Genomic DNA, 14,989 nt, shown 5'->3' on the forward strand with positions numbered 1-14,989 from the left:
GTGCAAAATTAGGTAGAGTCTCAGAATCATAATCAGGATTTATTACCATGATCAATCACAAAATTTGGTGTTTTGCAGCAGCATCAAAGGGCAAATATTCATATTATAAACCATCTAAAAACAATAATATATATAAAAATAGAATAATGGTGCATGAAAAGTAAGGCAGTGTCTTTGGTTCATTGATTATTCAGGAATCTGATGGCAGCGGGGAAGAAGCTGTGTTTGTGTCGCTGAGTGCTCATCTTTAGACTCCTGATTCTTTTTCCCAATGGTAGCAGAGTGAAGAGGGCAAGGCTTCTATATTTGAAGATAGAGGCCCTTTTTTTAAGATACCACCTCATGTAGATGTCTTCCATGAAGTGAATTCTGGTGCCTGTGATGTCACAGGCCAAGTTATCAACCCTCTGGAGTTTATTCTTGTCCTGAGATTCAGGGCCTCCATACCAGACAGTGATGCAGCCAGCCAGAATAATCTCCACGGTTCGCCTGTAGAAGATTTTGAGAGACTTCGATGACATGCTGACTCTCCTCAAACACCTCACAAAGTATAGGCACTGGCGATCCTTCTTTGTGATTGTATTGACATGGAGGCTCCAGGTCAGATCCTCTGAGATGTTGATACCCAGGAATTTGAAGTTCTTGATCCTCTACACCACTGAGCCCTTGATGAAGACTGGGTCATGTCTCCCTGACTTCGTCCTGAAGTCCACTATCATCTCCTTAGTTTTGCTGACGTTGAGCACAAGGTTGTTGGTGTGACACTATTCAAAGATCTAATCTATCTCTCTCCAGTATGCTTCCTTATGGATGTTTATGATACTGCCAACAACTGTGATATCATTAGAAAATTTGTAGATAGTATTGGAATTGTGCTTGTCCATAGAGTCATGGGTGTATAATGAGTAGAGCAGTGTGTTAAGCTGCATCCTTGGGGTTCGCCTGTATTGATAATCAGTGAGGAGGAAACATTTGTTTCCATTTCATGCTGACTGTGGTCTTCCGATGTGATCTTTCTGCAACAGTTCCCACAGATTGCATGGTATCAAACATTATCCCAGTGTGTAAGTAAGAAGAGAGAAAGCAAGGAAATAGATTAGCCTTGACATTAATTTGAGCAAAAAGGTGAGAAAGGCCCAAAAGGTGGTAGTAAGGTATTCAGAAAATATTAAAGGATTGGGTGGAGTCAATTAAATTGCAGTTTCTGCAAATCTGAAATAAACATAGGATCTTTGGAAAATGAAATAGTTATCATTTCAGATTGATGAGCAGAATGCGATTTATTCATATTTTCAGAAAACCTTTGATAAAATGTCACATGAAAGAGGTTTTTAAGCAATATGAGAGCACAAGGGTTTGGAGATAATTTAGGGTCATGTATTAGTTAATAGAGAAATGATTAGTTGACATATGAAAAGTTATTGTCCTACACCTTTTGGATGTCAGAAGAATCTAAGGTGATCTTTTTCAAAACAAACAAGATTCTGAAGGTGGCTACTGAGAGAATATTTCACCTAATAGGGGTATCTAGAACACAATTGGCATAGTTTCAGAACATATTTAGGAGATGGGGGAATTCATTCTCTCAGAGAATCATGACTCTGAAGTTTTCTACCTAAGGAAAGATGAAGTTATTATTCAGATTAATAGATATAAGTTAATTGATTAACAAATGTTTGAACAAGAGCATATGAACTAATGGAGATAGAGCAGGAAAGTGGTGTTGAAGCCAAGATTGGATTGGTCATGATTAAATAGCCTGGTTTGAAAATATTGGGAACTTGAATAGTGGCAAAGTTAGTGAGGTGGGTGTCATGATAATGAATATGTATGAGATGTACCAGAAGTCACGTGGTATGAGGGAGAGATAAGAACACAAGCAGGAGAACAAAGGAAACGGGAAAATAAAAGCCACTGAGAAGTTTACCTGATAAAACTTGTGATTAATTTCGCTACAGTGGCAGAACCACTAAGGAAACTAACCAGGAAAGGTGTACCATTTCATTTTGGATCTGAGCAGAAGAAAGCGTTCACAGCGCTGAAGCAAAGCCTGACAGATGCAAAAACTCTTGGATATTACGATCCGGCGGCATCAACCAAAGTCATAGCGGATGCCAGCCCGGTTGGTTTAGGAGCCGTGTTGGTCCAGATGCATGATGGAGGACCAAGAATCATTGCCTATGCCAGCAGATCGTTATCAGATGTGGAAAGAAGATACTCTCAGACAGAGAAAGAAGCACTCGGACTTGTATAGGCCTGCGAGAGGTTCCATGCATATTTATACGGCATTGAATTTGAACTCATCACAGATCATAAGCCATTAGAGGTGATCTATGCACCTAGATCCAAACCATGTGCCAGAATAGAGAGATGGGTACTCAGACTACAACCCTACAAATATAAAGTAATCCACATTGCAGGGAAAGCAAACATTGCTGATCCGCTGTCCAGATTGGTGAAGGTTGGAGGTCCACAATCCAAGTCAGAATTTGGAACAGAAGCAGAGAGCTTTGTACGCTTCATAGCTATTCAGTCGACACCGAAAGCTGTGACTACGAAGGAAGTCGAGAGAGAATCCGAACGTGATCCAGAACTCATGGGAGTAAGAGAATGCATACAGAGTGGACAATGGGACAAGTGTACTCACAAGGCTTACATTCCCATTAGAGACGAACTTTGTTGCATCGGACAGTGTGTATTGAGAGGTTGCAGATTGGTGATACCGCAAAGATTGAGACCGAAGATCGTATCCTTAGCGCATGAAGGACACCTAGGTATTGTTGATACCAAGCAAAACCTCAGGACCAAGGTATGGTGGCCAGGTTGTGATAAAGATGCAGAGAAATTTGTTAAAACTTGTCACGGATGTCAAATCACAAGTAGGAGTAATCCGCCAGAACCGATCCGGAGTACGCAACTCCCGACAGGACCATGGATCGACGTAGCTGTTGATTTTCTTGGACCTTTACCGACGGGTGAATCAATTATGGTAGTGATAGATTACTACAGCAGATACTATGAGTACGTGGTGTTGAAGTCCACAACCACTGAAAAAACAATACAAGCGTTAGCAGAGATATTCGCAAGATATGGATTACCTATTACATTATACTCTGACAATGGTCCACAATTCATTTCAGAGACATTTGCGGAATACATGAGGACCACAGGTATCCACCATCATAAAGTAACTCCGAAATGGCTGCAAGCCAACGGAGAAGTAGAGAGACAAAATCAGTCCATTGAAAAACGATTGAGGATTGCACACGCAGGACAAAATTGGCGAGAAGCATTGCTATCTTATGTGGCTGTCTATCGAGCAACGCCTCATGCAACCACTGGAAAAAGTCCTGCAGAAGCCTTTTTTGGGAGAAAAATCCGCACAAAAATGCCAGAAATAAAGGAAATCCGAGACGACCAGGAGATGAGGGACCACGATGCTGAAAAGAAAGGTGCAGCAAAGCTGTACACAGACTCGAAACGTGGAGCCAGGAGATAATGTTCTAGTGAGGCATGAAACTGGTGGTAAGCTAGACACACCTTATTACCATCAACCCTATACTGTCGTATCCAGAAGTGGCAGTATGGTGACAGTCAAGTCTCCGACTGGAGTCCTGTATAAGAGAAATGTCTCAGGTGTAAAAAGGTACCAGTCCAGAGATACATTGAGCGAAGAGGTTGAAAGGCCAATACAAGATGTTGAAACTGAGAGACCGGATGATGTTCCAGAGGCAGTTACCAGCACTCCTGATGAAGTGACTAGAGCGCCAGAAACACCCAAAGCCGTGGCGAGCAGTATTTCTGACGCTGAGAGTGAACAACCGAGAAGCGACGACAATATCGCAGGCAGGCCGAAACGAAACCGGAAAGTGCCCAAATGATACGAAGACTTTGTGCCATAGTTTTGATAAGAACTTTGGGATAGTATTTAATCTTATATCATAAAGTGCATGTATGAGTGCTGTAGGAAGTAAATTTTATGTAGTTGAGTTATAGTATTACCGTTAGTTACGATGTTTGTAGGTTTCCGAGGGATATTGGTAAGTGAAGGTAAAGTTTATTTCTGATTAAAGGAGGGATGTCATGATAATGAATATGTATGAGATGTACCGGAAGTCACGTGGTATGAGGGAGAGATAAGAACACAAGCAGGAGAACAAAGGAAACGGGAAAATAAAAGCCACTGAGAAGTTTACCTGATAAAACTTGTGTTTAATGTTTCATTAACTTCACATTTCGGGCCACAAATGTGACAGTGGGTGCAAAGCAATTTCAAGGGGATATATTCTGGCTGACTGAATGGACAAGGGCAGGGCAAATAGAATTATCTTGGAAAATGTAACACTAATATTTTGTGAAAAAATAGAAAAGAAGATCATATATAAATGGCAAGAAAATTTAAAATGTTATTGTTTTGAGGGAGTTGTGTATTCTTCAAAACATATTTCTGAAAGTTAACTGAAGGTAAGCAATAAGGAAGGCAAATTGTATGTTGGCCTTTATTGCAAGATGATTTACATGACTAAAGATATCTCTCTGAACTCAAGTATGGTCCTGATCAGACTGCATTTGAAATATAGTGCACAGGTCTGGATTTCCAACATAAGAAGGGATTTATTTGCAATAGTATTCCAATGAATGCTCACCAGGTTGTGTCAAGGAATGGGGATATTATACTTTGACGAGTGAGCAAGCAGTCTGGGCCTCGACTCTCAAGAAGAGTGGAAGCATTCTCATTGAAATAAACAAAATTCTCCTGAGGTTTGATAAGGATGATATTTTATGTGGGTTTTTTGTGTCCAGAACCAGGACGTTAATGAGAAGAAATTTCTTCACACACAAAAAAAAGAATTGTTGGAATTTTTAAAAAGCAAACCACAGAGGCTTATTCAATGAGAATATTCAAGGTAAATTAGTTAGCTATTAAGAGAATCAAGGGATGTGGAATTAGTGCAAGTAAGTTGCACTGAGATATAAAGTCTGGTGTGATCATCTTGACTGGTGGAGAGGGCATAAGGAGCCAAATGATCCATACCTGTTTCTATTTCTTTTGTTATTATTCTTTTACCTCAGTCCTGGATAAACTGAAGAACTAGTTTGTCATTGTCGGCAATGTAAAGTCCACCCTGATTTTAATGATGACTCCTGGAAAATTGCTGTATAAATAGTCACCATAAATGTGCAATGGTCATGCATGTAGAGTTGTAAAAGAAATCAGTGCAGTTAGCTTGCTATTCCTTCTTCTTAATAAGTTTAATCCTACTTATATAGCAGATTTCTAATTGGAAACTTTTACCATATTTAAGCCCTATCTCTGAAGAAAGGCAACTGGTTACAAGAAATAACTTTAAATGTTAGATTCCATGTTCTTCTTTGGCTTGGCTTCGCGGACGAAGATTTATGGAGGGGGCAACAGTTAAACAATGTAATATAGATCTCTTTTAAGCAATAGATCTTTCAAATGAATTCACTCTATTTTGACTCCAAAGTGCATCCAACTAAATATAGCAAACATTTGGTCAGGTGATAATAGAAACAAAAATAAAAGAAATTTGATAATTTGCGTCAATATTTGCGAATCTATTTTCTGCATATATGCAAATTCAAAAATAGCCATTTATTGCAACTCTATAAAATAACATACAAAATGTAAGTAAAGTACCTACTGTCAATTTACATACATTTTACATTATGCAAAAACACACTAATGCTGGAGAAACTCAGCAGGTCAAACAGTGCCTTTATGTCGCAAAGGTAAAGATACATCGCCAACGTTTCGGGCCTGAGCCCTTCAACAAGCACTTTACATTGTGCAGATGTTTTTAGAAAGAGGTAGAGGTAAAAGAAAATTCACCATTGATAAAATTAACATTCTGTTCACAATTCCTACACATGAGTCAGAATTTTCCCTCTACCAAAGAGTATGCAGGAGATTTAATTTAAACTAAATTAAGTCAATCTCCACATCTTCTCTAGACACATTTTATAATGCTTATTTGCTTAAATTCAAATATATTATTATTTGATAAATTAGTTAAGCCAAAAAGAGATCTAATGACCTGCTCTGTAAGAGTGTGCTTTTTCAATATACCCACCTCTTCACCTGCTTCATTTTAACTTCATATCTGAACAATCATTATATCCATCAAGGCTTTTCTGAAAAACTCCTTTTGACTTCCCTTGTGGGCTGAAGGGCCTGTACCGAGCTGTAATATTCTGTTTTTTAAACAATCCAGGCAGCGGAAACATTTTTCGAGCTTGCCGAATATTCAATGTGTTTCAGCCAACAACATAATTCTTGCTGTGAGCCTGCCTTTCAGCTGTGTTGAATTCTAACAAGAATCATGAGCAATATTTGAAATTAAACCTCTTGTCAATCCATGCCTATTTGGAGCAAAGGTAGCACAAAGAACTGGCACAGGCTGCTTGCACATTGAGTTTGCCAGGAAATCCATGACATAGATACAATAGGTACAAACAAGCTCGGTATTTAGGGAGTGGATCCAGAAAGATGAAATTTGGGACCAAGTAAATCAATCTTTGGATCATTGGAGCCTGGGAAAGTATCCATTAGAATTTGGAACATAGGAACATAGGAAGTAGGAACAGGAGTAGGCCAAAAATGGCCCATCGAGCCTGCTCCGCCATTCAATACGATCATGGTTGATCTAATTTATGACCTAACTCCACCTACCTGCCTTCTCCCCATTTCCCCTAATTCCAGGTTGACTCATGGTTGGGAAAGTATCCACTGCAGATATTGTTTGTTATACTTATTTTCTCTATCCAATAGGCATATTAGGTATCAGTTTATTGTATTACATAACATCTGATCATATCCCTGGCACAATGTCATAGAATTTTAGAGACATCATGTTCCCCAGGTTTAGAGACATCATGTTTCAGGTTTGTTTCAATTAAGGAAATCTGGGAGGTGACACTGAGGTGACCAACTGCCTCACTCGAATGACTCAGGGTTTTTGAAAAAAAAAGCCAAAATTCTGGAGGAACTCAGCAGAGCTCACAGCATCAATAGGAGGCAAAGATATATGTGGTGTTTTGGGTTGAGCCCTTTAAGGTGTGAGCAAAAAGCAGGCGGGAATTGTCAATGTCTTTTGAAAGTTTGTCTCATGAGATGGAGGGCAGGGGGAGGAGTACAGACCAACAGATTTAAGGTGTTCATTGGAAATGGAGAGGAGGCCGGGAAAGAGGAAAGGTGAACATTGATTGGAGGAGAGAAGGTTGTTCTGTGAACGCAGAGCTGAGGGAAAGGAGACAGGGGGAAAAGGGAAGACACGGAGAGCTACATGGAAGGAGACAGGAAAAGATGAGGGTGGGGCTGGGGTTGGGGCTAATGGAAACCAGAAAAGTCAATGTAAATGCCATGCAATTGGTGGGTGCCCAGATAGAATATGAGGTATTGTTCCTCCAATTTTGCAGGTGGTCTTAGTCTGGCAGTGCACAAAACCATGGACAGGCATTTCAGCAAGTGAATAGGATGGGGAATTGAAATGGGTGGCCACTGGGAGATGCTCATTATTGCAGCGGACTGAGCCAAGATGCTGAACGAACTCATCTCCCAGTCTACATCCAGTCTTTTCCATCCAGTCTTTCCGATTATGGAGGAGGCCACAACAGGAGCTGTGGATGCAGTAGATGACCCTTGCAGATTCACATGTGAAATGTTGCTTCACTTGGAAGGATTATTCGAGGCCCTGAATTATAGTGAGGGAAGAAGTGTGGGTGCAAGTGGCACATCTCCTGCAGTCACAGGGGTTAATGCCAAGGGGATGATTGGTAGGAAGGGAGGAGTGGACGGGGGTGTCATGGAGGGATCGGTTCCTGAGGAAGACAGAGAGTGAAGAAGCAGGAAAGATGTGTCTGGTCACCACCAGATCATGTAGTAAGTGGCAGAAATGGCAGAGGATGATATGCTGGATGTATAGGCTGTTGGTATGGTAGGCGAGGACAAGGGGAATCCTGTTCTTGTTGACCTTGGGGGCATAGGGGACCAGGAGAGATAGGTGGGTAATGGAGGATATGCAAGTGAGTGCCAAGTTGATGGTGGGAGAGAGGAAGCCATGTATTTTGAAAAAGGAGGACATCTCTGATTATCTGGCATGGAAGACCTCATCCTTGGAGCAGATGTGATGGAGGTGGAGGAATTGAGAGAAAGGAATAGAATCCTTACAGGAGACAGGAGATGAATGGACATAGTTGAGGTAGCTATGCGATTTGGTGGGTTTGTCAATGTCTTTTGAAAGTTTGTCTCACGAGATGGAATCAGAGAGATTGAGAAAGCAGAAAGTGTTTCTGGAGCAAGTCGATGAGCTTATCATGGGTGCATGAGGTTTCACCAAAGTTCTCATCAATGAAGTGGAGGTCTTACCTGTGTGATGCAAGGTAGAGCTACTATTCCATTTCTAGTGTAATGCTCATGTTAAATTTTCATGAGATGACCTGGATCAGAGGTACTTTGCTGAAGTGAATCTATCTTGGCCATTGCTTCTCAATTAAGTTGACATAAGACCCTCTGAAAATATAACTCTTCTTCCCTCTCTCCTCCTGCTGCTCTTTCTTAATTTCCTGTTATCCCCCACACCCTCATTCTTCAGTTTCAGAGAGGGATTACCAGCTACCACAAAAGTGTCCTGAAATGGCACTTTAAAATCACAAGTAGATTTAGAAACATAGAAACATAGAAACATAGAAGATGGGGGCAGGAGTAGGTCATTCGACCCTTTGAGCCTGCTCCGCCATTCAACGAGATCATGGCTGATCTTAAAGTTCAGTACCCCGTCCCCGCCTTCTCTCCATAACCTTTAATACCCTTATACTGCTCCCAGTCTTCGGTTGTGGTACTTTTTTTGGCTAATTGATATGCTCTCTCTTTGGACCTAATGCTGTCTCTAATTTCCATTGTTATCCATGGTTGAGTCACCTTTTTTGGTTGGTTTTTATGCCATATGATGGGCACTCAGTGTCCTTTTTTCCTGGTTCAGGGAGTCTGACAAAACTTATTTAAGATCAAAGGGGAAAGAATTAAAGAGGATTTAAGCGGTAACTTTTGAATATAGAGGGTGGGGGGTAAAAGAAATGAGCTATTAGAGGAAGTGGTAGAGGCAGATACTATCACAAATTTTTAATGCCATTTAGACAGGTGCACTGATAGGAAAGGTTATAGAGATATAGGCCAAACACTGGCAAATTTGACTAGCTCAGGGAGGCAACACGGTTGACATAGACTTCTTGGGTTTAAGGACTTGTTTCTGCACTGTATAGCTCTTTGACTCAGAGAAATCAGCACAGAAGCAAGGCTTTTGGGCCATTGTGTCTGGACTGTTCATCAAGCACATATTTGTACACCAATTCTCTTCTAACCGATTTTATTCTCCTCATACAGTGCTTTGAAGGCAGATAAATGTCATCCAACACTGGCTTGAATTTATTAACAAAGAGATCAGTTGTATCAAGCAGCTAAAGTGTGAAATAAGTTTATAACCAATCAAGTGGATACACTCTTTAAACAGAGATGTTGGAGAATTTTTTTTTGCTGTTGGCAATAGATAAATAAAAGTGTCTTTTCTGAAGCAAGGAAGGAGCAGATCCAAGAAGTTTCTTCAAATTATACCATGCGCTGTAGTTTCGAAACCAAAAGCTGGTCATTGCCTGGTGAAGAGCGTTGGGAGGCGGGGGGAAGATGCAGTACAAGGCTACAAACATTCAGCAGAAAATGATAGGATAATAAATATGAAAGCTTTAAACTTCCCCAAATGTAAATGCATTATATAATAGTGAAGTCTTAAAAGGGTCTGATTTTTTTTGTTTAAATGCATTTCAAAGAGTTTCTAGAGCCAGTATGTAAAGTGTCTTCCATTATGTTTGGAACAAAAACACATTTTTTCCCCTTTATTTGCCTTTGTATTCCACAGTTTTAAATTTGTAATCAAACAATTCACATGTCATTAAAGTGCACATTCCAGATTTTATTCAAGGTTATTTGTATAGATTTTGGCTTGACCATGCAAAAAAAACCTCTTCAACATCTCTAATTGATTGATTAGTAATTTAAAACTGTCAGCACAGGGACAAATAATGGGAAAAAAAATGTGTCTTTGCCCCAAACATTATAGAGGGCACTTTATATAGTTGGACTAGAAAAAGAGTGATACAGGATCAAATTCTTTGGAATGTACCCAGGTAAGTGGTCAGGAATTTAGAGGGAAAAGGTTTTGTAGATAATGCCTTTGACTGCAAGATTTAATATTGATCACAAAAAAAGACAAGGATAGATCATAAATTAAGATGCTGAATCTGGGGGATATTGATTTCAGTATTTTAAGATAGGACCTGCTAAAAGTCGATAAGGAGCGGCTACCTGCAGTTGGAGACCAGTGGGAGAGTTCAGGGTCAATGTGTCAAAATGATAATTAATGGTAAGGTTAACATGTCTAAGTAACCCTGGATGTCAAGGGACATCAAGCAACAAATAAAGAAACATTATGGCAATTTAGAAAATTGAGAGTAAGTGAGGCCTACTTAAAAATATAATTCAGTGGGCAGAGGGATGAAATAGCCTTTGGAGGCAGAGTTAACAAAATACCAAACATTATTTTGTTCAGCACAAGAATATAAACATCAAAAGAGAAGGGCCTTTACAGGTCAATCTATGCAGGGAGTCAAGGATGAAGATGAGGTGTAAAAGGAATAATTCAAAGCAGCAGAATATTATAGATGAAGGATTCAGAAAGTGGAAAGTTAAATTCTAGAAACACTACTATCAAAAAGAGATGAAATTTCTATGGGAGTTTAAATGAGGATGAATTCCTAGTTTTTTAACAAGATATATTTCAGTCTGCACTGAAAGGCAAGGAAAGAGACTGCAGGGGCCTTGGCAGAGATTTGCAAACCTTCCCTGCCGTAAATGAGTTCTAATTAATGCAGACAGCAGATTTGGTACCTGTATTCAGGAAGGGTACTTTGGAGAAGTTAGGTAATTACAGAACAGTGTGTCTAACAAAAGTAGTAGGGATATTGTAAAACAACAAAAAAAATCTGAGGGCAGGATTATTCTGAAGAGGCAAGAAATTTTATCGATCAAGGATAGGAGAGATCCTATCTATCTTCATTGAAATTTTTAAGGAAGTGACTAAGTGTGTTGATGATGTTGAACGATTGATGTTATTTACAGAACTTCATTTCGTCATTTGACAAGGTTCCACATAGCATACTGGCCTAACAGATAATCCATAGGATCTCGAGCAATTTGGTCAATTACATCTGAAATCGTTTGGTGATTGGAAGCAGAGGGTAAAGGTTGCAGATTGTCTCTATAGCTAGAGGTCCATTGCTAGGGATGGACCCACAGAGGTCAGTGCTGCTTGTTCTGAATGTATATGAACAATCTGGATGTGAATGTGGGAGATCTGATCAGTACATCTGTAGTTGATAGAAATATAGGTGCAGTTGTTGAAAAGAAGGAAACGTTGCAAAGGGAACATCCAGAAAGTGAAGACAAAAATAGAAAAAGGTAAGAGATGTGCTAGCTATAATCGTCCATTTCAAGTCAACAAATTCCCACACCTGCTTTGATAATACTTTCACCCAAGGACTCCATTCCATTGTCTCAGTTTTTTTCTTCTTCTTTGTGTTTTTCTGGTGATGATGCTGAGACATCATGTACTGGTGCCTCTGGAATGTCTTCCTTCTTTTTGAACCATTGCTTCTCCTTCATCATAGCAGACAAGTTCTTGACAACATCTAATCTATATTCCACACTGCTCTCTCTCATCTCCTCTCCTGAGAGAACAAGCAAAACATTCTCACTTTCCACCTCAAAGCCTTTACATTCAATAGATTATCCTGCACAAAGTTCCATCATCAAACACCTTTTCTCCTTGCCCCCCTTTCATCCTTTTGAAGGAACCATTCACTTTGTTCCTTGTTTGCTCTTCTGTGCCTACCACTTTCCATCCAATGGCACTTTACCTTGCAACCAGAGTGTCCCACCATCTCAGGTACCAAACAGTCTTTGCACACAATGTACTTGAACTTCTTCCATTGTAGTGTACATCATAATTTCACATTTGTACCTTGGGGTCTTTGGAATGAAAACAGAAGACAATGGTAGAAATGTTACTTTCAGCATAACTCAGACAAGAATAATTTTGAATGTCAGAGCAACAAAAATATTAAGAACCAGTAAAATAATAGCCCATATATTGATCACGGGAAAATAACAAGAAGAACATTTGGCAATTGAAGTGGAGAAAGCATATCACATTATATTAAACTGTTAAAGCCAAAAATAATGAATATAGTGTAGTGGTTGTCAGTGGGCTCATTTGCACTCCAGTTGTTTATTGAATCTTCCTGCACTGCACCTTATAAGGCTGCAGGTAAGTCCCACCCCCATGCTGGAAACGTCATGTTGTTATCCCGTGTGCGTGTGGACCCAACTTGGCTGGCGGAAAAGATGACTCCAGCAATGCCATCTTGACACAGCTGCTCTGCTGCTGTGACCATAACACACGGAGCTGGTTCGCCTTCTGTCAGTGATGAGCACCACCATAATAGTAGGATATTTGACAGTGATTATACAGTACAGTATCTGCAAAAAATGGGTTTTATTGATAACGTAAAATAATTGTGTCTATTCAGTTATTTTAGTCACTTTATAAAACCTGATTTGAAGACACTGTGGAATTTTTAGTGATATTTAATGTGGTCTTTCATTTTGAAGCCAGATTAAATATTTTAAGAATTCGTCAATATACCCAAATTCAGATTAAAATTCCTGTCCATCTTTTATTTTTAATTACTTTTTAAAATGATTGACTCTTCAAAAAAAAACACATGAAAAGAGAGACATCTTTGGAGACTGTTTGGCAAAGGATGATAATGATTCAGGAAAACATTCTGCATTCCTGCCTCAGTTTACCTACACTTGATGATATGTTACTTCACAGATGAACAAAACTGACCCTCTGCAGAGGTCTTTGCAATAGAGCTTATAATGAAATTCAGTTAATGTTTATGATACCGTGATTGCACAAATCACCACATCTGTGTGAATTCCGAAGCACTGGCTAATGAAAAATGGACCCACACTGGTGTGTCGCATAGTGAAAGGCTGAGACAATTTTTGTAATTATTGCTGGCTTGTAACTGAAGGCACCTGCTGTGCCTTGACTGTTCTACTCAATCAGCCATTGATCCTTAAACTACTGCAACATGAAAAGAAGAAGCATTCTTTTCATGGTTTTCAGAAAAAATCTGTTATCCAGTTTAGATTCAATGGAATAATGACCAAGCAAATAGCGCTTTAAAAAAAGTGTGTTGTTAACTTGCTCATGTTGGATTCCCATCAATACTTAAAAGAAAGTAGAAATGTGGCATGATTAATCAAGGTCAAACAGTTTGAAACATTTTCTGAACGCTCTGCAAGGTGCACATTCCGACAGTCAACCTGCTGTTGAACTGCACTTTCAACATAAAAGACTCAAAGCATTTAAATCAGTCAATGTTTTGCAAACATTTTTCTATTTATAATTCTACAGGTATTCCATGGAGAGCATTCTGTCTTGTTGCATCACCGCCTGCTATGGAGGAGCCAACTCTTAGGACAAGAGTATACTCCAAGGGCTTTTAACTCAGCCAGTGACATCACAGGCACCAGACTTCACTCCATCGAGGACATCTACATGAGGCGGTGTCTTAAAAAAAGCGAGCTCTATGCTCAAAGACCCCCACCACCCAGGCCATGCCCTCTTCACTCTGCTACCATTGGGTGAAAAAGGTTAAGGAACCTAAAGACGAGCACTCAGCGACACAAGGACTGCTTCTTCCCCACTGCCATCAGATTCCTGAGGAATCAATGAACCAAATTCTTTTCATGCACTACTATTTTAATTTTTTTTGTAAGATGGCCATAATATAAACGTTTGCATTAAGCTGCTGCCACCAAACACCAAATTTCATGATTTGCTCATGACAAATAAATCCTGATTCTGATTCACAACAAAAACTTTGTTGAGGCTATGAAATCTTAAAATGACTAATCATATTATTTTGCTGAAGTCTATGCTGATTATGTGACAATATCAAAGAGAATTAAAAATAGCCAGGGTTTGTACAGTATTCTCGATAGGTGAGAGTTTCCTTTGAGTTATCCTTTGATTGGTAACCAGCAAAACTTAGATGATGTCCCAGTCATCTTCAAGTAAAAAAAGAACTGCTTTGTCAGTGTGTGTTCTCTTCCCTTCATATTCTGACTGTCTCATATCCCTGTATCTTCCAATCTTTTTACTTCTTCAACGCTACTATTTTAGCTTTAGTCTGTTGTGTTTTTTTCATGATTGTTCTTTTTATCAACATTACGCCATATGAGACTTAAAAAATCACTAAAATATAGAGGTTATGGTCTTTACAGGAAAGACGATTAAAATATCTAGCAGCTGAACATCAGGATTTAGTTAATAATTTTCTCAGAAGTAACACACTTCTTATCTGAGAATGTAGTCAGTGTTTATTGATTTCAAGGTTAGTTTCAAGCTACTTTTTCTCAAACTAATTTGAATTTTCAAACTTTAAGGCATGAACATTTGTAATGTCAATAGATGCCCTGTGTCACTAAAATCTGGACCCACTTTGATTTTGAGTAATGCCATTTGTACATCACTTTCACAATTGATTTTATTTTATTTACCTCCAGTGTTGGCTGGATTATAAATCATCTTCAGCCTATTTATCAGTACATGATAACTGATTCCTGCTCTCATTACATCTGGGTATTTTTGATTCTTCCCTTATTCTGGAAAGAAATATGATCTGATCATCTGAACCATGCATCACTGCTTTACAATTTGTTTTGCTTGAACAGGAGAACAAAATATTTCAGGATTAACAGGAGAGCATCAAGATAAAGCAGCTAATTTGGAATATATTCTGGGTATCTTTTAATAAACTTCTAAGCAGATAAGTTCTTTCC

At 39.2% G+C, this 14,989-nt stretch overlaps 1 long non-coding RNA gene across 1 annotated transcript in view; it reads left to right on the top strand.

Annotated features, from left to right (window-relative positions):
- LOC138753436 (uncharacterized) overlaps positions 1-14,001 on the top strand; it is a 32,673-nt gene extending 18,672 nt beyond the window's left edge. Inside the window, exon 3 of the long non-coding RNA XR_011351173.1 lies at positions 13,560-14,001. This is a non-coding gene — a long non-coding RNA (uncharacterized lncRNA). The remainder of the gene's footprint in view (positions 1-13,559) is intronic.
- Positions 14,002-14,989: the final 988 nt, after the last annotated feature.

The sequence above is a fragment of the Narcine bancroftii genome, chromosome 1 (assembly GCF_036971445.1).
Source record: "Narcine bancroftii isolate sNarBan1 chromosome 1, sNarBan1.hap1, whole genome shotgun sequence".
Lineage (NCBI taxonomy): Eukaryota > Metazoa > Chordata > Chondrichthyes > Torpediniformes > Narcinidae > Narcine > Narcine bancroftii.